The following is a 25,341-nucleotide window of genomic DNA, read 5'->3' as shown; positions in this document are numbered from 1 at the left end:
GCACTGACACGTTCCGTCTCCATCTTTGCCGCTATCAGTGTGCGGGTTTTAGCTGGATTAAAGGTAATTTATGCATGCTCACATATGGTAAGCACACCTCTGATTTGTTTTATCTGAGCTGTTTTTAAACGTGAGTTCTGTCCCTTTCCTGGGCAGGATTCACCCCAGCATAACAAGCTGAACTGCTTGGAGGCTTTTCCTGCTGGTCTAGTCAAATTTTGCAGTTAACTTCCTTCTCTTCTGGTTCTACCAACTGGATTTACCTCTAGGTAATTCTCCTCTCTTGGAGCATTTAAACATGAGTCAAAGCTGGATAGCTTTTGCGCTCTTTCCCTGTGTTCCCTCCTGAATCAGTCCCTCACAGTTCTTGGCCATTTTTTATTCTATCTTTATTTCCCACTTTCTCTCTTAGCTTCCTACAAATAATGCAAGTGGTAAAACAATTGCTGGGCCTCTTCTCCTAGGTGTTAAACTGCAGAACGGCATACTTGGATTGCTGCTGAGGGAAGTAACAAATACGGTTTCTTATGGCTCGTGAAAGTGATTCTTAAATTTTGAATGAGACAACTTTGCGCTGCGGAAAGCGGAGGCTGCCAGTTACGCGCTCGCCCAAACCCTCTGCTTCCCACCAGGGAGCAAGCGGGGAGAGCAGGAGAACGCCCAGCGGACTATAACTTGTGTGTGTCTACAGACAAGGCTCCTTCTGGAAACTAAATGGTTTATCTAGAGTTATCAGGCTGCTGACTGCTCTTTAAAAGAGGTACTTCAGGGCTGGGGAAATAACTGCAGTTCTATTTGTCACCTCCGAAGGAAGAACGATCCTGGAATTTATTATCTTGGATGCGTAATTTTTGTATTTAGCAAAATATTGAAACGAGGATTTATGAACTGAACAATCATGTTTCCGGAAGATGATGGCAGCTGTATGCCTTTAGCAGTAGTGGCGGCATGGTGAATAGATTTCATCAGAAAATCTTTTATTTTATAGGACAATAAAATTAGTGAATGAAAGCAAGAGAGGCATAATGGATCTGGATTTTAACAAGCATACGAATCGGTATCTCATGAGATCTTGCCTGAAAAAACTGTAATTGTATTTGACTGAGCAAGGACATGCAGAGAATAGGGGAAAAGAGCAGGGGGGGTAATCTTGTGACCACGGTTGGAGATTTGACTAAGGCGGGGTGGCCTGGCTTTCAGGGCCTCAGCCCGCGGGTTTAATTCCTTGCCCTGCCAAGGACCGCACAAGGGCACATCACTACTTTTCTGTGGATTTTGGTTTGCCATCATTAAATGAAGAGTGGTACTGTTGCCCTTCTTGCTTGAGAGAACGATGGCATTTAAAATTGAGAGGTTCCACGAACCGTGGGAGCGGAGACCACGTAACAACCTCGGATTTTTCCACCCCGCCATATGAGCAGTTATAAGAAATTATCCGTTTCTCATCATTTCATGCTTCGTGCACAAGGGGGGCAGGCTCTGGTTCCTATTAGAATAGTAGCATTTCATACACGTTTTCCATCGGTGCAGTTATTGACGCAAGCTGCAGAAACAAGAAAAATAAGGCAAAAGGTCTTTGTGGCACAGCCCCTTCCCCACAAGTAACTACATCTGTTACAGGCAACGGATTTTTTTTTTTTTATTTTTTTTTTAATTTGATTTGACTAGGATTGTGTGGGAAGAGGAAAAAGATTTATCTGGTGTTTGGAAATTTCCTGTAGTGACAGCAGGAGAGAAAAAAATGTTTTTTGCTTTTTTTACCGTCCTGGAAACACGTAAGAGCAGCTCTTCAGCGGGGCCACGCGGCGATTGTTCAGGCTCGTGGCCGTGTCATTTAGGGTTTGCTTGGCTTCCCGGTGACTGGGAAGGCAGGGGATCGCCTTCTCGGTCCCCCTGCAGCCTGGGGACGCGGCTGTTCCTGGGCCCAGGAGCATTTGCTTTTGCTCCCCCAAACACGCGTGCTAGCCAGAGAGATTGTCTCTAACGTAGGCTGAGCCGCTCTTCCTCACACGCTCTTCTGTATCAAACACTTCCCACCTTGAAAACTTCCTTGGTTAACTGCTCATTTCAAAATCATTATTAATGTATTTGCACAGGGATTTTGGAATTTAATTAGCCTCTTTTGAACTGCTCTTAGTGTGTTTGTCTAGAGAAACAGAAAATCCCTCCATGACTTGTTTGCTTTCTTCGTTCGTTGGTTTTCACTGGAAGGGAAAGATACCGACGGGTTTTGCAGGGTTGCATCCTCCTGATGCGACGGGTGCTGCATCTGAGGATAAGCCGTGGGGCTCCGCGAAGGAAGCTGCCGCCTCTGCCGTGCACGGAGGCCTCTCCTGACCCGGGGAGGGTGGGTGAGCGCTGGCACGGGCTGGGCTGCGGAGCACGGCGGGGCTGGGTCCGCTGGTGGTAAGGATCTGCGCGATGTCCAAGCGCACGGCTCGCTCTTACTCCTGACCCAGGCGTGTCTGCACCGTGGCACCTGTGCTGGCTGAACAGGACTCCCGTTTCCCTCTCCATTAGTTTCCCTTGGGAAATTCAAATCCCTGACTGTGATTTGAATGTATCCCGCTTCCAGCAGCCAGAGGCCGATTGGCACAACGCTATTTTCATCTCGCTTCTTCAAAGTGCGTGTTCAGGATGCTACGCCGCATCCAGAGCGTGCCGCAGGCTGTGCGCGCACACGGGTGCAGATCTGCAGGCGCTCGGTTTTCATTTGAAGGCTGTTTTAAGTTGGCTTTTTTTTTCCTTTTGTCCGATCCTGCTTTGAAAAACAAGGCTGGGCAGAGCAGGACAGGGTTTCTGGTGTTCCCTGCCGCCGCGGGAGCGCGCACATGCGCTCTCTTTTCTCTCTCGCAAACCACAGTGGTTATGACCGCTGCCTCTGGTACTGTTGTATTGGTCCCAAATTGAGGAAGGATGACTAACTCAATCACTTGATAGTTTTGATTTCTAAAATTAAACAGCCTGCCATATGTGCAACCCTGTTACTATATTTATGCCAGCAGTTAGCATCAGCAGAGTGAGAGGGGCTTCGCAGCTGCAGCGTGTGCCTGTGCTGCTGCTGCGTGTGCACAGATGTTTCTTCACCCTTTCCTTAAAGGCAGCCCTGTAGACATTTCTCTTGTAAAAACAAAAGCACTTGTCGTCAGAGCGCTTTCTGGACAAACTCTCAGCCGTCTCTTTGTAAAAGCGTCCTGATGCTCCTCGGTGCGTCTCGGCTCCAAAGATGGGGTGGAAGGGTTGAGGGACTGGACCAAACCCAGGAGACAGCGCAGCAAGCCAGAATCGAGGGCTCCAGCCCCAGTGCTACAGCAGCTGCTCTCTGAAGGACCAGGGAGAGCAAGCGAGCTGCAGAACGGGGCTTCCCTGGGGAAACGGTGGGTGCTCTCCGCAGCTTCGAGCACCTCGAGCGCCGTGCGTGGCCCTGGGGACACGTGGCAGCACGCTGTCCCAGCCTGCCCGAGCTGTTTAGCGAATACGGGGAGGAGATGCCTTTCTTCCACCGTTGGCTTCGTAGGAGCTCGGTTAGCGCCACGCAGATTTATTTGGATTCTAGGAGAGAGGAAACAAGAGGAATAAGCAGTGGATGAGAGCCAAGGTGAAATGTACTGAAGTGGAAGGAGCGGAGCCTCGGTCTTCGGAGGAGGACAGACTGAGGGATGAGATGTTAATTATTATTTCGGTTCAGGCAACGTTCCTCTGTGATCTTAGACACGTTACTTCACTTTGTTTTCTAGCAGGAAATCTGCCTTGCCTGGCAGAAGGATTAAGAGATGGAACAAATATTTAGCACTAACTAACTAAGAGTGTCTGGGTGAAACTGAAATATTTTGACATATTAGATCTGATTTTACCAGCTGACTTGGTGGCTTATACATGCTTTTGTTTGGTGTTGAGCAAGTGTTGCTGCAAAGCATTAGCAGCAGTGTGTTTTGGTAGGGTTGCATGTGCTCGTTGAGTAGGTGGCAGGAGAGGGTTTGTTTTTATTTGCTTAGGCTTTTTATTTAAAACAATTGGAATCCTTGGGGATTTCTTTCTTGTGGCATAGAGCTATATGGATCTGGCAAGTGTATGTAATAGAAGCAGAGAGTATCTCTGTCCCTTAGGACAATGTCAAATTGAGAAACCCATATCAATTAGATCAGAAAAAAACAAATTATAGACAAGTTTCTGTGCCTGCTGCACACTCTCCTCTAAGGATGCATGAAGGATCTTGGGGTGCAGGGACACCTCAGAGCACCCAGGGGTGACCCATGCCCTTCACAACCCTGGGCACTAACCTGTCACTTGTCCCTGCAACTTTTGGAGGTCATCTTCCATACCTGAACATCACTCCAGTGTCTAAGTTGTCTATAGCTGGTTCTTGTTTTACTCTTAAAGTTGCATGAGACTTGCAGGCATGGACCAGTTTTCATTCTGGAATTTCCCCGCGATATGCAAATTCTTTCAAATTTCATGGACATATAGGGGCAAAATGAAACACTGACAGGTTGCTTTTTCAAAATCTTCCCTCCAGTATTTTTTTTTGGGGGGGTGGGGTGGTTTTTTCGATCCACTTCCTTGGTTATTGGGAGCCAAGGAGGAGGCCTGCTGGACTGTTTGCTGTTGTTTATTAAGCTTGCTTCCTTTAGGAAGATTTTCAAGTCCACTGTGGCCAAGGCAGGGAAATGCCTTCCTATGCTCCACCTCTGCTCAGGGGGCAGGAGTCTGGCATACAAAAGCAAACCAGCAAACCTTGGGAAAAATCCTTTCTTAAAGAGAGATAGACCAGACTCACCGCATTTGAAATTTTCTTCCAAAACTAGGGATCAGCGTTTCCATGGATTCACAGAACTGCTTTTGTACCTTAAAACAGCATTTACCTTTGCAGGCAAAAGGAGCCTTTATGACTACTGTTTTTCCTGTGTGGATAGGTCCAGGTAAATTCCTTACAGTTCTCAGGTGTCTGGGAAGCACGGAGCGTTGGGAGGGAAGGAGGGATGCTTCTGTGCCAGAGGCAGCATGGGCAGCAGGCGAGTGAGCTGGCTCCACTCTCTGCCTTGTCGCCTTGGCTAGCTCAGCCTCCCCGCTCAGCTTCTGCATCTGGACAGGACTGTCTGCCGGGGTTTTTAGTAGTGAGACACGATCAATTATTAGCATTGGGAAAAGACTTGTATTTATTTGCAGAGAGCTGCTCTGGGGATGCAAGGGTGACTAGTTTGTTTGTTTGTTTGTTTTCTCCTTTAGTTAACTAACTTTGAGTCCATACTTAGACTCATATTTTAAATGGTAAAACTGCAGCGTCAAGGAACTTGCTGTTGATGCCAGCAGGGCGTTTGGCCCTCTCCTTTTTGCTGTGCTCTCTCTGCCTCCCGTCTGAAAGGCAATGCGGGATGTATTGATCCTAGCTTTTAGGACTTGTTCTATTTATGAACCCAGGTTGCAGTATAAAGGTCTGAACACCATTTGAAACGGGCAGATCTATATTAGAATGACAAAGAGAACAAATTAAAGCAGCCTCCCCTCCCTAATGGTCTGCCGGGCCACCGTTACTGGAGGGAGTGCCCCAGTGCTGTCTACCTGAATGATGCTTTAAAGTCTCCGTCATCGGGGGATTTTCTTGAGCACGGTATTGATTTTTGTTACTACATTAAGCTTTTAGCTTTGCAAATGGTTTTCTTTGAAATCATTAACGTTGCGATGCATAGCGCGAGGGGTGAAGCAGCTCTGCCGCTGTTGGCTGGGTACCGTCTGTGATTCCTTCCTCCTTCCCTTCCGCTGCTGCAGCCCCGTTCAGCTGCTGCACCTGGGGGAGAGCGAGGAGAAAAGGGAGCCAAGCTGCAAGCCGGGATGGCCTCTGAACTGGGTGAGGAAGACCCATTTTTCAAGAAGTTGAAGGCAACGGTTTAAGCTTGCTCAGTGGTTGCGAGTCTGGGGTGGCGGGGTCGGCGCACAGCCTGGGGCTGTGGTTGGGGTCCTCGGGGCGGCGCGTGGATGCGGGGAGGCTGTAACAGCTCAGTGGGGGCTGAGAGCTGTCGTCAGCATGGTTATTCCTGCCTGAACAAGGAATCTTAGATAAACTCGGTTATCAGGTAAACTCAGACTTTCCCACCTCAAGACTGAAGATAGCGAAGAATAAGTGGTGACAGGGCAGGATTGGAGGGCTGTTGCTAGCACTGGACTGAGGTTTAGAGCAGGTCCCAGGTTTGTTACTGTTAGATTAACACAGCTGAATCAGTAAATCCAGATGTTTATGGTTGTCTCTAATCTATCCAGCTCCCGGTTTGACGGGAGCTGCTTGCAGACCCGAGCATGTTACTGCAGACACAGCTATGCTGTTTGAAGCAGCTCATTCCCTCCACCCCGTCTCCTCCCTCTGTCACTCTTCCTTCTCCATGCCCTGAATCCTAGCATGGCTTCCCGCTCTCGGGGCTGTCCCTCACCCCAGGGGAGCGGGAGGGATACTGCAGCATAGGTGGATGCTGCAAAACTGTCATCCTCTGCCAAAGAGTGCAGGGACGCCCACCGGGACGCCCAGGCAGGGTGGGGATCATCCACAGCGGGAACGGTCTCCTCTTCCAGCGGTGTTGCGGGGGGAGGATGCTAGTGCCAGCTCTTTTGCTTTGGAGGAAAGAAGGGCAGGGGGTCGGCTTGCCTCTTGGCTGTTTCTGTTTGCTGTTGGCTGTTTCTCAACCCCTGTGGAGCATCACTACCGTCTCTAAATAACTTTGTCCCAGGAGCTTGAAGGGCATTAGAAACTCCCGTGTGCCAGTCTTCCTGCTGCTTCCCAGTGGAAGGACAGGGGCCTTCTCCATTCTCCATGGGCAAACCGAGGCCTCTCACGTGCCAGGCAACCACCTAGCAGCCGCGTGTCTGACCTTCACGTAGTTATGCTTGACCCTGGATGTTATGTAGTGTAATGGGCCACAACCCCTTATCCAACGGTACTGCCCCCTTTGCCAAACCACCTAAAAGTCCCAAAAGGACTTCAAGTTTCTAGGTGTTTCCCACTGGCTGGGGCAGGACCCAAGCCCATTCTGCTCCTGCCCATCCACCGTCCAAAGGCTGCTAAAGCCGTTCCCTTTCAGACTGCATGCAGTACCCCCCTCCCGTTTGCTGCACAGCAGCTGATGAAGTCCCCTATGCTTTATTATAAGGGATGAAGCAATGATACAGGAGAAAAATAATCTTCCAGGTCTAGAAATAAATCACTGCTTTCCCAGGCTGTCATTAGTCATTCTTGGATCAGTCTGGCTCCCTGCTCCTCAGGGTCTGCGTGCATGAGCCCAATGACCTGGGTCCTTCAGGTCTAATAATATCATTTCATTCAGGATAGGGCAAGGAGCTTTTTGCCCTTAGCAGTCCTGAGTTCACTGCTGCGGTGGGTTCCTGGGAGACATGGAGGTCTGTCTCTCCTGTTACAGAAAGGAGAGAGATGATGTGATGTGGTCATAGAAGTGACAAGTGCCAAAGCCCTAGTGGCTTCTGTGTCATCTGGCCCTCACAGTTATTTTAAGGTCAGTCCTTCATGGGAAGGAGCGCTGGAAGGGACCTGGAGAAATTGCCTAGTCCCTTCCACTGCCCCGAGACGGAGTTGGCTCACTCAAAGATTTGTTTTGGTGCAGCATAGCACAGTATGGGCGCTGCTCCTCTGACCAGCTCTGCCTGTCCCGCTCCCACCAGACCCTGCTGGCCAGCCCTCTGCAACGCCGGCGGGCGCCGCTCAGGTGGGAGGCTGCCGTGCCCTCTGCACCGCGCCGGCACCGTCCTTCTGAGGAACGCCGCAAAGCCAGCGCCCCGTTTATTTGCAGTGGCAAAGGCACCCCATCCCATCGCCCAGACGCGATGTTGTGTTGTCACCCTTCACCTAAAACACCAGTTCACGCACACAAATTGTGTATGTGAAGCTGGAGCGTTACTAACAACTCTATTTGATTTAGTTTTTAATATTTTGGTCTCTATCGCATCTCCGTCCAGACAGCTGAAATAAGAAGCAGTCGCTCTCATCACTAGAAGGAGTTTCCCAGGTTTGCTGGCAGCACGTGTGCTCGGGGAAGCGAGGAGCCTCCTGCCTCGGCAAGCAACAGAGACCATTTTCCTTTTCTGCGGTCTTCCCCCCTCCCCCAGTCCACTACTGTGTCAAAACCTGGAGTTTTCTGCAAAGTTGTTAAATAAGCTTCTAGGCAAAATAAAAGATCAAAAGGGGTCTAATTAGCTGCAGTCTGCTTAGGAATTGTGGATGTTCACCTAGTTTTATAAATTGACACTTTTAACATTAGAACTCAAAGCAAAAAACGATGTAATTATTCCCTTTTTTGAAGCTTAGGTTTAATGTCTTTATTGAAAATTCGGTACTTCTATGGCATCTCAAGATGCTTTATTCTATCAAATCTGGAGCAAGTCATTTTTCATTTTGGATTGTAATGTGGTATAAATGATAAGGGCCTGATTCAGAAAGCCTTTTTTTTTTTTTTTTTTTTTCCTCCCCCCACTGGCAGCCTGATGAGAAAGCTTCATAGTCACATCACAATAACCCTGAAGATAATCTATGGTTTGAGTCTTTGTGAAGCTGCTCGCTTTAATACAAGGGAAAGAGCGAGATTTTGAGCTCTTAGTTAGGGTGCCCGAACCTAGCTTGTCATCACAGGATTTTTAGTTCTTTTTGTATCTTTTGCCAGATGTAGGATGCCAAGGCAAAAGTATATTTCTCCTACAACCTTTCTGTGCTGCAGACATGTCTCTGGGAGAGCTTTGGGTCTAGTTTAAATCTCGGAGAAGGCAGCAGGTAGTTGAATGGCGAACATCGGGTGGTTAAAGCAAAGGAGGAGTGAGATAGATGAGTCGCGTTATAACTTTTTCAGTTTTGTTCTGATATGACCTGATCGTGTGTCTTGTTTCCCAGTCTTTGATCATTTGGACGTACCATGTATTGATTCCCTTTCACGTGCTAACCTCACTAAATTTGACCTCAGTAAGCTACAGCAGCACGGATAGATGAGGGGAAGGAGGGACATGATGAAGTCGTGTCGGAGCTGGACGGGTTACAAATTTTATTTAAACTGTGGCAGGACACGCAGGCTCCATTTAGAACCAGAGGTTGATGGTGCTGGCGTTTTACTAGTGCCTAGAAGTCCTGGTGCCTGCCCTGAAGACCTTACCACCCATCCAGATAAATGGCAAACACAGGATTTGTGTGAGGGTGACTGCAGAAAAGGTTCAGTCCCGCAGTGAACTTTAAACTTTTTTTGCCTGTTTATCTAAAAGTTCATGCAAATGGAGGCGGTTTCTTTGATGTGAGATTCTCGTGAGAGCTGTCTTTTGGAATTTCAGCTGCTCCCTGGCTTGTGGCAGAAACGCACCCCTGCGGGGTCTCCCCGGGGCCTTGGCACAGCCCAGGTTTTAGCTGGGCTGGAAGGGCAGTGGGGCAAGATTTATACATCAGAACAGGGCTTTCGGTAAAGAAATTTTTATTGGCATCTTTTATATTGTCCTAATTCAAAAGTTTCAATTCTTGATGATCCTGCTGGGCATAGGTTCAAGGTTTCATTTGCACTTGGCTCAGCTCAGATGCTGGAGGAAACTTCTGTGATGGGAGACAGATCCTTTTCCTTCTAAAACATAATTTCTCGGTAGACGGTAGGACCCGATTAGAGCTTCCTTTAAGAATCCGGTAGGGATTTGCTTGAATTTTTCCAACTCTGCTTCTCTGATGCTGTGTGGTGGTTAGAGGAGAGCTTTTGAGTTGTCCCTCTGAACGTCTGAGAGCGGTGTGGCTGCTTGCTTCTCTGGGGTTTTCAGTAATTAGAGCTCGATGAATGAAAAGCTCAGTACATCCTTATATTATCGATTCATAAAGGTTTTCCTGAGAGAACGGGTGTTCATTCTTTATTACTCCTAAATTATTTTATTGGCTGACTAGTAAACAGACATTGCTTTCTAATCCCGAGAGAGCTGCTTTCTGGAAAAGGTTCAATTATTCTTTCTTTGTGCATACTCTAAACGGACTTTGCTGCCATACAGCGTATGTATGGTCCGAGGCCTATTCCGATTTGCTACTTAGCAAGATGCCCGGTGGCTTCGGTGGGAAGAGGCAGAGCCCAAAAGCAGCTCTGGGAGCCGCTGCAGTTTGGTGCAACAGCGGCTGATGCAATTTAGTGGCCGATGTAATAGAAGGCTGCTTTTGTTAAGGAGTTAATGAAGGGGAGTTTCGGTCCCTCTGTCTCACCCCGAGCAAGAGGAGATGGATGTTCGCTCTGGCTGTACGTTGGGTCGAGGACTTGACCTCCAGTGACCAGACAAACGTTGTGGAGCTACTGTGTGCTGTCGGACTTGTTGCTGGGAGGGTTTATGCCATGCAGAGCATCACTGCTGGGAAGCCGAGCTTGGACAGCACAGAGCAGCTTGCATCTGGCTCTCAAACTGCTATCACGGTCATTAAATAACACTTTAACGTTTTAGAGCTCAATAGTTTTGTTTAAGTATTAAATATAGATTTTCTTTTAGGGGACTTTAGCTTAATCATCTGGTTGCGTGGCTGACTTGAGTAGGAGCACTGAAAGTCTGCAAAATTCCCCAAATGCACCAGAGAATGAAAGTCCTTACGGTTTCATAAACCATACAAGATAAAGTAGCTGGACTAACAGGTTTGTGATCTGTAACTGAGGGACGTGAATGTGTGCACGTGTTAGAGGCAGGAAACCAACACTTCCACCAAAATACACAGCTGCTGCCGTAGGTGGAGCGAATGCTCTCTTTGGTTCTTGCTTTGTCTTTCCTAGGTTGCTTATTACCAACCTGCCCGCTCCAAGTTCTTCATTTAGAAGTACGTGATTTTTCCCTTTTTTCTCACTCCTCAGGAACATGCAAGTCTTGTAAATTCCACTTATTATTTAACCCTTTCGAAAGTCACCTAAGTTGGCCGGTACACCCTACAGCTGCCCCTTGCGTCCCTGTATTGCCCCTGGGTAATGCCTGGTGCTTTAGTGCCAATCCAAAAATTCCCAGCGTGTACATCACCAGTTAGGTAATACAGAGAGAAATTCTTACCTGAAGACGGGGTTATAACTACACATTAAAGAGTTGGATTAGACGGGTTATTATATGTATTATTCCTAGGTTTTGACTATCTACAAACTAGGGCATTAATTGTGCAATTACGTGACTTATGATTACCTAAAAATGCTCCCTCTTCAAATGGCCGTTGCAAATTTGATCTTTCCTCTGCTGAAGTGACCTGTCAGCTGCTCGTTGTGATTCATTAAATATGTTGCAACTGAATTATAATCATCACTAGTTTTACAGAATGCATCCAAAACCTGGGATAACGTGGTTTTGTTTTCCCTGAAACAGGCTGTCACGGGTGTTGATGTGTGTCTCCCTCACCTAGAGAAGTCTTGGTCCTAAAGCTCACTTCCAATGTTTGTGGTTCTTGAGAGTTTCTTAGGAGTTTTCAAGAAGAAGAAAGCCTCTTGAGAGCAACATATCAGCATGCAGAAAGCAGAAATTTGTAAAATAATATTAACTTCTGTAATTTCTTGGGTTTTATAAACTCAATTTCAGGTAACTTTCTTTTGACCATTTTGTTTTCAGAAGCGTTCATCAGAGCACCGGGTTTTCATTTCCTTTTGACTGACAAATTTTGGAATCAGACAAAATAAATCTTTCTGATTACTGCCGGACAAGGCTTATAGGTAGAGACAGTGTCTTTTATTAGACAAACTAGTATGGCTGGAGAGCTTAGGCAAACTTTGAGGCATATGAGCCCTCCAAGTCTGAAACAAGCTTTCGATGCTAAGCCCGTGCTGAACAAGCAGCTCCTTGGGGTTTAGTTAGGTACATGGCAATTAAACTATCTCAGCAGGGGGGAAGATAGCGAGTGCAGGTATCTCTAGGTCATAGCAGCGACTAGAAAATATTGCTAGATTATTTGTAACCATCGTCTGGTACACAGATGAAGGGTGGCAGAATTTTATGAGGAAATCTTTCTGTGTCTTAGGTGTGGGAAAGATGTGTTTTCCTTGAATGATCTCGTAGCAACATGAACGTGAAAGTTCCTATTTTACGCTTAGGAGTGCGTGTCCTCCAGAAATGACTCCAATGTGCTTCAAATTTTCTTCCCTTTTAATTTCTGCAGGCTTCTGCAGGAAGCTCGGAAAATGGCTCGTACATGTATAGCCTTTTTCTGCTCTGACACAGGCAGAGTAGTCTTCAACATGGAAGCTGAAACCTTGTCCCTGGGGTAGCAAGCCCATGGGGAAGGTCACATATGACTGACAACGCTGAGCTAGTGAGATCTGCTGTTCTGGTTTTGTCAATGATTACCCGGGCCTGACAAAGGTTCTACCATGAGCATTGTGGTAACTTCTTAAAGTTGATTGGGAGCTATTAAAGAGTGATAAAAATCAGATATTTCTGACCATGGTGATCAAAGGAAGAATTCAGTGATACTACAATAGGTGCTCGGAGTTCTCCGGGCATTGCCATCAGTATTGTTTAATGACCCAAGTGCTATGGCTATGTTGGGTAAATAGCAGCTTTGGCAGGTATATAGAAAAGAAGTTCTTAGGAGACAGGGGTTTCAGAGCGACAGCGTAACTCACTTGCAAACTGTCCGCTTTCCTTGAACACCGGCGGTTGGCATGTTGTGACTGTCAGCCAGGAGGCTGACCCCGCTTCTAGAATCCCGATTTATTCAGAAACCTGCATATTTCCTCTCTCAGGTTTCAAACACGTTGCTTGTGGTCTAAAGGCAACAGTTCCACCAGCTGAGCTGTTGAAGGTTTCTTTCTGGCTGAGGTTACGGACACATGTTAAAAGCTGGTGTCAGGTGAACTTTGCCTAAGAGGATTCTGAAATTTTCCTCTTCCTTTAAGAACGAGGGTAATTTAATGCTCCTGCCCTACCTGCAGGAACATGCTGGTTCGGGAGCACAAATCCTCCACTCTGCCACGCCAAAAGATTTTAGCCACCTGTGCTAAGAAGTCGGGAGACTTGGTGCATGGAAAGCGGTACGCCGAGCGCTCGGTGAGGGTAGCCACCAAGTCCCCTTGGCAACCCAGAACGTTTTTTCCCCGTTTTGTCTTTTGCCCAAAACTTGTGGGCATCCTCTCGCCGCTTGGCGTGCGGAGCGGTGGCTGGGGGGACGTTGGCTCGCTGCATCTCAGGCCTTTCGTGCCTCAGCCCCCCAAATTGCCTGAACCTGCCGCACCTTGGAACCGCGTGAATCTCCTTGTTCCTGCTGCCCAACAACCAGCCCTTTCCCAGGCATCGAGTCCGTGTGTGTGTGGTATTGAGCCATTTCTTTGGGGCTCTTGTTTAAGTCTTCAAACCATGGAAGGAAACCGGGAGCCCACTTAGATGTCACCAAAGATCACTGGCTATTTTTATAGATTACATTAAAGAAAACCAAATCTGCACAAAAAGAATATTCAGGTTGTGAAGTCAGGACTTTGAAAAATGTTTTCACTGCCGAACTATCACAAATCACTACAGAGCACGTGCAGACTGATTTTTCAGGGGCTCATAGCTTGGCCAAAGGTGTGTTACTCTGCCTGTGAAAAATTGTTCCCTGGCACTATCCTGACCTTCCTGCCACGTTGTAAAGCAGTGCTCCAAAGCATAGCACCGAGGCTGTTCAACCAAACGCTTGCACGAGATATCAGTTGCTTTTTTTTTTTTTTTTTTTTTAAACTTGGGGAAAAACTTTTCCTGTAGTGGATGAACTGCATTAGTTGAAATTTTCACCCCGAATTCCAGCCAGAGCAGGCAACCAGCACGGAAAGCTTTAATTCAAAAGATTAAAGTCTGGCAAAATTCTAAGCAACCGGAGTCTTATAATAGTGAGTTTTGTACAATGCGGCCAGCCTATCAAAGGGAAATAATTTTTTCTGTCTGTTTTGGTTTTGATGTCATTCCATCAAACGTTTAATTGGGAGACAGAGCATTAGCTTCAACCTCATTTCGAAGCAATGAACATTAGTCAGACGTAAACACAGGGGCTGGGGGCAAACGAGGCGCCTGCCAAGTGCTGGGGGAGATTTTAATGGGGGCTTTGCAAACCGCTGCCCTGAATGCACGAAACGGCCGCAGAGCAAACAGCCCTCGGCCTGGGCTCCGGTGGAAGGGAGCGGGGCTCGTACAGCGAACGGGAGGCACCGAAACGGCAGAGCGGTACCTCGAGCGAGGTCAGCTCAGGCCAAGCGGGTCAGGTTGGGAAGGCTCTTAGTGTGCAGGCTTGGTATCAGCGTGGTCCGGGCAGGGAGGCGGTGGGCTTTGGCAACGGGGTGCAGCTGAGTGGTGGCTTGATCCAAAAGCCTGCCAGCCTGGTCTCCTGGGGACGGCAGGGGTAATCTTCTGGTGGCTTAGAGGTGAGTTATGAGGTTAAACTGGAGGTTATGAGGTTAAATTGGCCCCCATGCAAATGTGGGTCAAAATGCTAATATGTACATACACAAAAACTGCGCAGGCAGCAAGCTTCTTGAAAAATCATACTTGCAGCGACCAGACCTCAGACACCATAAAATAAGGAGTAACCTTTGCTAATTCTCAGGCATCTGCACTGCAGAATGTGACAGTAGAGGGACCGCAGGCCAGAGAGGCAGGTGGGACTTACTCAGGGTCTTATCTCAAGTCGGAGCACAGTTCATTGCCAGGTCCATGGTCCAGGCTGCCCAGAATTACCGGGAATATGTTTGTTTTTAATCTTTGCGCTGTTCTTGCTGAGGTGCCTGGAATTTATCTCCAAAATATTTTGGAGGGGAAATGTGATCATAAAGCTAGAGCTTAGGGCTATGTGTGCTTCTTTTCAGGCTCCTAACATCTTTGAAAGGGGTAAGTGTTACTAACCTGTCTCCTTTGTTTTTTGACAAGGAGAGTAATTTAAAAAAAATTTAATCCCTTACACTGAGTTCATCTCAGCTTTGGCTTAACTCAGCCCACATTGCAGGAACTTCAGGAGGCGTTTTATGTTTGTTAAAATAGGTTTGGGTCTTTTCTTGCTTTTATGACTATATCACTTAACTGGGGCCAGAGCCTTGCCACGGCTGGCACGTGCAGTGGGTAGAGAAGTCCTGCCCTCGGTGGCGTAAGTGAGAAAAAGCTGCTCAGCCCTGGGGTGAGGTTTGCTGAGCAAACAGCGTGCCCAGCCCTGCAGAAGGGCTGAGCCTTCAGCTCCTGCCCAGCTCCTTACACAAAACCCTTGTATCTCTGGAGCCTGGTAAGACCCTTCCTCTTCCCAGCATATCGAATTGCAGCTATTTCAAGTTGACTGGCAGCAAATTGCCACTCCTGAGTCTGCCCTTGTTTTTTCCCAAGCAGAAGGAAAAGGCTGCAAGTTCCCAGTTTCTGCGGTCACCGGCCAACTGTCCCAGCGAGCTCATATCTGCCCTGATGAGAGACGTCCGCACCCGTCTCGGCAGGGGGAGAGCATGAATGCGGCTGCGGAGCGCCGGTGTCAGGCAGGCATCGTGCCTGCCTTTACCAGGTTGATGGGAACGGACAGGGACAAAGGTAAAGCTTGTGGCATGAAAAGGCTGCTTGTTGCAGCGTTTCATGGCCAGTGAGCGTGACCAGCCTTCAGGGCTAATTACCAAAGGAGAGAGAAGTATGTTCTTGTCAGCAGACCTACAGGGTTACTATTTAATGAAGCAGATATGCAGGTAGCTTGTTCAATGGCATGAGCAAGCGACTGACTTGTGTCCACGAGGATGTAGGTGTGCGTGGCTGGGTGGCTTTCCACCCCGGTCTTCTCTCTAAGCGTAGCTGGGCACAACTCTCCTTCTCTTAGCAGTGGCGATCTGCAGCCTGCTTCCCTCTTCTCCAGTTTTTCCTCTCTACCGTCTCAGCTCTCCTCTTCCCTTTTTTCTCTACCATTTTACCCCTTTTTCTATCCCAGCACCTCTTGTGTATTCCATCCCATCCTTTCATAGCTTTCCACCTTATTTTTCCTCCTCTTTTTTAATTACTAATGCTAAACGGCATTGAACAGCAGTGTCATCACTATTTCATCAGGCCTGCCCCAGTTCCCCGCTGGCGGTTTGTGGAGCATGTGTGAGCCGGGAACAGCCAGTATCCTCCGTGTGCTTGCATCGGGGTCCCCCGCCGATCACAGTTGCTCAGCACATCTGACAAGCGTTACTTGTCCTTTTCTTGGGACTGCCCGCGGAGGTGTGCGGGGGGCTGGTGAGCTGTGCCAGACCCTGGTGTTGTGCTGGCGGGGTTACAGCAAGCGTGAGGATGCCTCCATGCTGCAGGAATTCCTTTGCATTGCTGCGTAGTCGTATGCCCAAAAGTTAGTTGTGTGCTGATCCGGTGCCTGCGCTGGTCTCCGTGGGAAAGGCGGGACAAAACACAGGGGAATGAATCAAATGGTGATTTTTTTTTTTGCCCAAACCCCAGCAGGTACGGGCAGACCCAATGGCTCTTTCTGACTCCTACACTCGTACTCTGAATTCATACGATTTACTCCATCCGTTATCGCTTCTCAGACTTGTCCTGACTTCTAGGCTGGCATAGGTATTACTAAGGATGAGTAGCAGCTATGGTATGACTCCTCTCAATGTTTGTTATGGGAACCACTCATTTATTTTACTGCAACCTATGTTTTGACCTGACAGCAGAGCTACATTTGACAGGGAATCTTTCCAATATGAAAGTTGATTAATATATATATTGGACGGTTACGAATCTGTTCTGACAATGTCCCTTGTGCACTTACCAGAAATGATAATTCGATTGTCAAAATTTCACCTGAGCTGATGGTCAGGTCCTCCCACAGTACTGGGAGGAACATGCCAATTGAAAACGTAGCGTGAGAGCAGAGATTTTGAAGGCCGGCAGCCTAGGCGTGCGTGGGGAGCACAGGCTGCAGCAGGGAGGATCTCGCAGGTCAGACGTGAGATGTGCTGGAGAAGCTTTGGGAGAAGACACGCCACGTCTGTCTGTCTCGAGCCTGCTAGCCCCGGCCTCTGGGGATGTCCCTTGGATTCTTTTTGTAGGAGGTTCACCAGGGTATGACAGTTGGAAAAAACACGTTTGACTTGTGTGTTCCCTGGAATTCATGTTGTTTTCTCTCTAGAGAAGACTTTTTTTTTTTTTTCCCCTGGGATATTAAGCAAACAGATCTTGGGAAAGAGCCAGCCCTCCTTTTATTCTCCTCTTTGTCTCTGAACGCCACACAAACCACCTGGTAGGAGGCACTGAAGATGTGTTGGTATACAGCTGCGTGCTTGGCCTCGGTTCAGGCTGCGAAAGTGGCTGCCACCCACGGGGGCACGTGGGGCCGGGATGCGAGAGTCAAAGCTCTGTGCTACCGCACCAGTGCTCTGGGTCCCAGCCTCTTGCTCCGTGTCTCTACAGAAAAGACAGGCTGTTGAAAAGCAGCCTTGCCAGCTCCAGGCCCTGTCACTGGTCCGCTTGCAGTGACGCTAGGGAATGCACTTGTTTATAGTTGTTTATACTCTCCATTTCCACCAACAGGATCCGGGCCAGGTCTCCGACTCCGCAGGCCTGTGCTGTCCCCTGGGAAGGGTCCTCCTGCTGCACTGGCTGCTGGTGGCCTTGCAGGGGACCTGGGAGCGCTGGCCGTCACGGCACCAGAGGGAGCAGAGAAGGAGGCAACAGCATCACGAGCCGAGATGGAAGGAGTGGAGAAAGCAGCGGCAACAGGGGAGGTGGAAAGCCCAGAAGGAGCCGGTCCGGGTGGAAAGGTGGACACTCCTGAAGGAGCAGTGGCGATAGCGGTGGAAGCATCAGAAAACCCAGAGGCAGAAAGAGTTGCTGAAGCATTTGCCCAGGCAGCAGAAAGGATTGCAATATCGGAAGTAGCCAAGGTGTTGCAATCAGCAATAGCTGAGGTAGAGACCCCAGCAGCCTCGGGTTCCCGCTGGGGGAAGGGGCTGTGGGTGCGCGCTCCCCTTGGCGGGGCTCACAGACACCCCCGGGCGTGGGGGGCCGCAGCTCCAGCACCGAGGCTAAACCTGGCCTTTCAGCCTTGCCCTCTGGACGCCTCAGGTGGATGGGACCGTATTTCTGCTTAGCCTCGAGCTATGGGAGAGATCTTTATTTTGGAAAAATTGAAAGCAATCACAAAAAAAAAAAAATCCCTGAAATTCCTGCTGAGAGTTTGTGTTCTTTTCCCATCTGGTTTCCCTCTGTCTTTCAGATGAGCTTTTTTTCATGATAGCGGGCACTTTATCACGCCTGGTATAGTTAAGGATACAAAGCGCTCTCCGTTACAGCCTCGCTGGCCACATGCTCATCCTGTTCTAAAGCATTCATATTTGGGGATCAAAAAAGGTCCACGCGTGGTGTTTACTCAGCCGAGAATTTTTATTTGACGTTTGAGCAATTATGCCTTGTGTTGTTCGTGAGTTTGCCGAGGGTGATAAACGCACTTTTCCCATTTGAAAAACCTGTCTTTTAACATTGACGATGTGGTGATGGATTTTCAGCAGGGCTGGGAGTCGGATTTGCCAGGGCTCGGTGCCCACTCCGAGTGCCAGATTTTCAGATGTGTTCGGCACCCAGCAGCTCCCCGTTGGGTGTGAGGCCCTTGGACATGTTTGTTCCCATGTGTGGAGCTCCTTTGAAAAGCTGCCTGCCTGCAGCACCACCGAGCATCCACCTTCTGCTCGCAGGAAAATCTGGATCTCATCTCCCCGGGCTCTGTTTTCATTCTGGTTTGCGGGGTCAGCTTGCTGCTATCACTGCTTCCCGGGCCCCAGAGCTGTCCTGAGTACATGGCATTTCTGTAGGATATCTGCTTTTAACTTATCCCCCGGTTTGGGCAAGCAGCTTCGCTCAGGAAGGGCTCTTCAACGCGTGTTTGAGTTTCAGTGTGTTTTTATGTTTTGTGGAGATCAGCTGGATTTAGGCACACACACCAAAACAATTCTCTGAATCAGCCTGTGAATAGGGACCGTTATTTTTAAATAGTAGCACTTACTTTCTAGTGACTTTTCCAGTGCTCATGTACTTATTCTCTTGATTTTTCAGCTCAAAGAGAAGAGGAGCCCATGGCTAACGCCGAGGAACGCCACTCAGCAGGAGGAGGAGGCCTGGGTGAAAGAGGGAGAGGTGAATTGAAATGAAGAGGTGGCCTTCTGCATCGCACCGCACGGGGGCTGGTACCCCGACACTGTGACTGCTCCTGGAACGCAGTAGGGCTGCCAGTTACGTCTCCTTTGTGACTGCCCATACTATTAAAAATAAAGATATGCCATATTGCGCGCACAGTAGTGTTCATGGTCTTTCGAAGGCCCTTGTCTCCTGTTTTTGTGAAATGGCAGCTCTGCACCTCTTCCTCAAAGATGAGGGCAAGCCAAGCGTGCTGTTCATGTTGGAAAACATGCCACTGGCGTGAAATTATATAAAAAAAGAAATACTCTAAATATGTAGTCAGTTTTCATGCCTGTAGGCCAAGAGATGGTCCATGGGAGCACAGCTAATGTGAATTAGTCTCACATCCTAACAGAGCAGGTGCATTTACGGGTCTGTCCAGCTTGCTCCAGCTCTGAAGTGTGTTTCTTGCCTAGATGGGAATGGTAGGTATAATCTTTTTTCTTTCCCCTTTTTTTTTTTTTTTTCCTAATTCTGCTTATTCATCTGGAGCAGGGAATGGGAAAGGTGTCTCCGTCCAGATCGATAATGGTGAAATGCAGGACAGAAGCCCAGAAGAAATTCAAGAAATGGGAAACAACATCTTCAGAACAGCAGTGGACTTGTCAGCATGAATGACGTTCCCCAGGCAGTGCAGACTGATCATTAAAACAGGCTTCTGGTTGTTGAGAGGAAAAACCATGAAGTTTATTCTAAGATTGTTTTCTCAGCCTGTGAGGTATAGGTAAGTCTGTGTAAGAGTTGGATGATGGGGGAGTCACCATAAGAGGTGAACGGTGATGAAGTGTTACAGGGAGCGTGGGATTAGAACACAGCCCGTCTTGGTGTGCGTCTCCCCGGTTTTCCTATGAAGGATGATTGCAACTCGGAAGCACCTGATGCCTTCAGCAAATGTCTGCTTCATTAATTCCTTCCAAATACTTCATGGTTTGCTGCTCCAGGCTTGTGTTTAGCAGCCTGGGGAGATGGGCTCAAATCTGTAGTTGGATAGAAAATTTCTGAAGCAAACGCAGGTGGTTGTGCGAGTGCCGGTGTGGGACCTGTTGCACCCGAGGTAAGCCGTGCCACCAAGTACGCCGGGTGAAACAGGGAACAGCTCCCTGACCGCAGGCGGTCGTGAGCGAAGCCGTAGCGCTTTTGGAAAGAGTAAAGATTGCAGCCCTGGATTCTGCCCCAAAATCCATGAGAGTATTGACAAGCCATCTCTAAACTCCTGTGTAGCTGCAGCTGGATGTGATATTCTCCATGTACCTTGCTTCCAGCTTCCAGTGGTGTTTCTGTGGGAAACGTAGCATTTGTTGTGGTGCACCCCAGAAGTGGCAACACATTGGTAACCGCTACGGCATCGTACGGAGCTATTCTCTACGTGAAATGGGGTCTGTTGGGACAGACCCCCGATATAACGGGAGGGAAGGGTGTCGGGGATCTGCTGCTACCCTGTGCGGAGCTGGCTGGCGATGAAGATCTCTCTCCGTCTCCCTCTCGGGAAACGTGTCCTTGTATCGCAGCAAAGCCAAGGGGTTTCGGTGCCAGGCTCGGGTCTTTGCACCTCTGCAGCGCACCCGGCGCACCTCCGCTGGCGTCTCTCTCCGCGTAGTGACAGGCTGGGGAGGAGAGAGGAGGGGAGAACAGCAGCGTCTGATTAAAACTCAGCCCCCCTGGCCCTAGATCTGAGGAGACAGAGCCCGCCCTCCCTTCCCTTACAATAATTTTATTTTATTACAAAAAGAGCCCATATTAAAAAAGCTCATGATTATGTTTTCTGTTCACCAAGACTTTTCCTGTATTCGACCTTTGGATAACCTCCAAGGCTTGCAAACATTTGAAAGGAGTAAAGGAGCTCATTTTATTGCAGGGCCTCAGCATACATTCTTTCCAGCCTATCTTTAACATCAGTTGACAAGAATTATATAATTGCAGTCTGTGATCCCTTTAAGGCTAAAATGTATTCGTTTTCCCTCAAAGAACACTTCAGGTTTCAGAGTTAAATGTATACTTTTTTTTTTTTTCCCCATCTGGGTTATTCTGTAAAAAGCCGTTTTCTCTTAAACTGGCAAGTCTCATTCTACCAAGTTGCATGGATTTATTTTTTACTGCGGTTTTAAGCTCACATGTTAACAAGTAGAAGAAATAGCCTCCAAATCCCAACCCGTGTTTCCCATTCCATTGGAAAATTAGTGGGTTACAGAGAACACGCAGGGGGAATTATACTCCTTAGGTGGAATCAAATAAAATTTCAACATACTGATTTAATCAAATTAGTGTCTAATGCTAATTGATAGGCAGTCTGGAGATGGACAAGGTAGCTGGATTGGATTTGATTTTGCATTTCAGAGGCATGACGTAATCTGCTGGGTCAGGAAGGAATTTCTGGTTTCCTATCAGCATGGCATCTGCCACCATGTTTTAGGAAGCCATGGACATCGGATACTTGGATAGGAGCTGGGGAATGATGCCAAAAAAGAAGTCTGAAGATATTACCTGGAATTTAAAAAATGAATTAGCCGTTGCCACGATGACATTCTGTTTGCATACGTTCCTCGCCGTTCAGGTTTTCGCTGGTGTTTGTGCTCCCGGAGGGTAAAAAAAAAAAAAAAAGGCACATAAACGCATGAGTATTGCGGGAAGCTTTTCATGACAGTTGTGTCCGTGTGTCGGGGCCAGCGGCGCTCGCATCCTCTGCTCGGAGGGAAGGGCAGCGATGCCGCCGCGGTGCCCGGAGCACAGCCGCGGTGCTCCCCGGGAACAGGGCAAGCAGTTCAAAGAAACTGCAAAAAAAACCTCCCCCCTCCGAGTATTTCTGGGCAATGAAAAATGGAGGGAGCAGCAGCCTGGCCACGGGTGTTCGCAGGCAAGAAGGGAAGTTAAACTCATCTGGTAAATTGGCTCGTAGGGGTGATTTAGCTGGTTGAAGCTGGAGAGGAGACGGGGCTCAGCGGGCCAGTTGTCTGCCCCGGTGCAGCACAGGGGGCTGGGTGGGGTTGAAATCAAGAATTTTAGGGGGTTGTTCTCAATTTTGCCATGGACTTACCCCAGACCTCGGTTTTCTTACCTGAAAAGAGGAGGACAGCGGTAGCCAGCATGCCTGCCTTCGTGCTCTTTTATCTAAGCGCTCGAGGAAGTGCAAACTTTTATTCCAAGTAATGTTTTCCAGTTAAAAGTGGGTCCCTTCTTCAAATATTTAGCTAATCTAACACTGATTGCCCCCATTCCCTAAGGGGAGGAGGGGGCAGGGGCAGCATTCCTAGTTTTATAGAGGGGCAGGTTTGAAAGGGCTGTAAATGCATGTCACGGGGGTTGGATACGATCACCTAAGAGAGAGGAGCCAGTAATAGAATCCTTTTAATGAACTACAAGCCCACAGTTTATAAACTTGGACACAGATTACGCTCCTGCCTAGTGTATAAAAATAACCACATTTGGATGCCTTTGCGGCCAAAGGATCTTATAACCTGTTAAGTTTTCGCTGCCTGTTTTTCTAACGTAGGCAGGGCCTGTGTAATACCCCCGCGTTGCGCTGAAAGGGAAAATCTCCGGTCTGTTAAGCTGTTCCCTGCCTTTGGTAGCCTCTCTGTATCAGGATTCACATTCTTGTTTCCGTTTCAAACAGGAGACTAGTTTACAAGGCAAGTTCCTCCTTGGAGATCACAAGAGGCTTTCTTTCCCCTTTCTTTTTCTGAGAGGAAGGATTAGGTCACCAGTAATACCGTTTGCTTTTTATTTTTTTCCTCCTTTGGCTAATCTGCTCTCCAAGATGTCCATGTTACAAGAGAAATAAAAGGCTTTAAGTGAGCGCGGGATTTTTTTCCCCTCACCTCAGCACTCCAGCCGAGAAGGGTGATTTACGGAAATCGCCACATGGAAAAGCCTTAAAACAGAATTTCAGATGCTTATAAGACAACGAAGAAAGCTAGCAGAGAGCGGCAGGTGCCATCTCCTTACCTCGCAGGTCGTGTTTTGCCTGCTCTTAAGGAGTTTGGTGGGTGGCGATTACAAATAGGTCTGCGCTGTGTCCGGGTGCGTGGTACGTGCAGTCACGGCTTTGTGTAGCGAGCTCCTGCGGTCCCTTACCTGCGATCGGGAGGCTCATCGTTATTCAGAGACCTTTATTTTCTGTTATCTTTGTGCATTGTACGTGGTGCGAGCATTAACGGTACCGCGTTTTAGGATGTGCTTTTTGGGTCTGGCGCCCTTCCCGGTAACGGCGTGCGGCGTGCTGTGCATCGCCGGGCTTCACCCGGGAGGAGGGCGCGCGCCAATGCCGGCTCCTCTGTGCAGAAAGTTTGGGGGCCCTCTAAACAAAATCACTTTGGTCAGAGCATAGGGAGCATGAACAGATTATTGCTTTAGTGAAATCTGTATTGCTCTTGTTCAACTACCCAGTACAGGTACCGGTCTGTGGTAAGGCACAAAGATTTTGCAGCAGTAAGTATGAATCTGCATTGGGTAGTTTGTACCTAGCACAGGTACAGCTTGTCCGTACTGGTCGCCTTACATTGGGCAAACTATGTTTAAAGGGCCAGGTCTGCCCTGATTTAAATCAGCATAGCACTGCTGAACTCCGTGCCAACCAAAGTTCTGCCTCTCAGATGTTTTCGGTGATTTTCTTCAGTCCTTTCTTTCCAAAGAGTTTTAAAACTGCAATTAAATGGACAGTAATACTCAGCAGCTACGCACAAAAAGCTGTTTATCTAAGGATATCAAAGCACTTGACAAAGGTGGGCGATTCTCGCAGTGCCCTTTTTTGCAGGGTGGGATGCTGGCATGCGGAGACAGCAAGCGGTTTATCTGAGCACCGGAGTCGGCAGCAGAGGTAGTAATTAAAACTTCGGTCTCCTGACACCCAACTCTGTACTGGAAGCACCAGACAAACTGCCTCCCGGCACCGTATCTCATCTCTATCTCCCTACATATGCACAATAAAGCCTTTGTAGTATACGCTGTACACTTGCTATTGATAGTTGTATCAGCTGAAAGATAATGCTTGCTCTTCTCGCTGGCTGCGAGTGTGCTCCATACAACCTCAATTATCTGAGCATAATGGGGGAGAAGGGGAGAAATTTGGGTAATCGAGGTTTCAAATGATTGAAGGAGTTTTCAGCATAATTAACAGACATGGTGGGGACACAGCGTGTTTTGAAGAGCAGGTTCGGATAACCGGTGTCAAACTGTGCCGTCAGTTAATAACCAGCATGCTGCTGTTTGGGATATGGTTTTGGTTTTCCTTTTTCTGAAAGGAGGTGTGTCTCTTCCTCGCTTTGTTTCAGAGAGAAAAAAAAAAAAGGACAAATGCATTTCAGACGCGTTGCTGGTATCCCTTTAAGGTTGGCGAAGACCAACGGCCGTCCCGTTGCTTAATGGAAAGCCGCTTATAGACGTGGGCAGTTTTAAAAATACGGATCGATCGGCATTCTGCAGCCTGGACGGCGGCGGGGTGGGGGCTCCGTGGGTGGCTCTGAACGTCCGCAGAGGAGCGGGACCAGAGACCATCTGAAAAATAATTTCCCCTGCCTATGCCGTAAACTCTAGGATTTCAAGTATGACCCAGCTGTTAATGAGCTCCATACAGGCAAACAAACGTACGGTTACTGTAGAGACACATTCATGTATGAAGATAAAACACAATCCGCAGGACCTGGTAACGGCTCGCATAGTGTCTTTACACTGAAAGCCGACCTCCCTGTGACGGAAATCTTTACTGGTGTGACTTTATAATAAATTCCACCATGCCATCTCGGCAAGCCTCGCATCGCTGCCTGCTTTCTCGACGAGCTAATTTGTTTCTAAAAGCAGCAGAGTAAAAAGGATGGGATGAAGTTTGCAAAGTATCGCACGAAGCGTTAGTGAGCCTGTTGAGCTTTCATTGCACCGAACGCTCTCACCAGAACTTAATTTTTAAAACCGGCTCTGTCCCTTCCTCGCACCAGAGGCAGAAATTAAGAGCAGCCTTTACTCTGGAAGCTGTTACGAACAAACAGATGGGTGCAGGTAAGGCTGAAAGACCTTCAGGAAGGGATTAGCTCGGTTTTTATGAGATCTAGCCTTAGGTAGAGGATGGCTATTCGGCGTTGACCAGCCCCACAGTTCATCCTGAAGCGTTAACCCGAGACCGTGGCAGCTACGTGTCCCCCATCCGAGAAGCGCGCACACGCGTTCAGATCGGTACCAAACCCACAGCTTTTTTTTTCTTTTTCTCGGCTGTTCCCTGAGTCAGGGTACGTTGACATCTGGGAGCCGATGTCGGAC

The 25,341-nt window shown here is 48.3% G+C and overlaps 1 protein-coding gene across 1 annotated transcript in view; it reads left to right on the top strand.

Moving 5' to 3' along the window:
- The window catches only part of EEFSEC (eukaryotic elongation factor, selenocysteine-tRNA specific), a 212,774-nt gene extending 193,745 nt beyond the window's left edge, over nucleotides 1-19,029 (top strand). Inside the window, exons 11-12 of the transcript XR_014229216.1 lie at nucleotides 17,455-17,831; nucleotides 18,973-19,029. The gene's annotated coding sequence lies outside the window, so the exon portion shown is untranslated. The remainder of the gene's footprint in view (nucleotides 1-17,454; nucleotides 17,832-18,972) is intronic.
- The last annotated feature ends 6,312 nt before the right edge of the window (nucleotides 19,030-25,341 follow it).

This window comes from Platalea leucorodia, assembly GCF_965183815.1.
Source record: "Platalea leucorodia genome assembly, chromosome: 9".
In the NCBI taxonomy this organism is placed as follows: domain Eukaryota; kingdom Metazoa; phylum Chordata; class Aves; order Pelecaniformes; family Threskiornithidae; genus Platalea; species Platalea leucorodia.
Note: the sequence above shows the minus strand (reverse complement) of the source record. Positions and strands in the feature narration are given on the sequence as shown.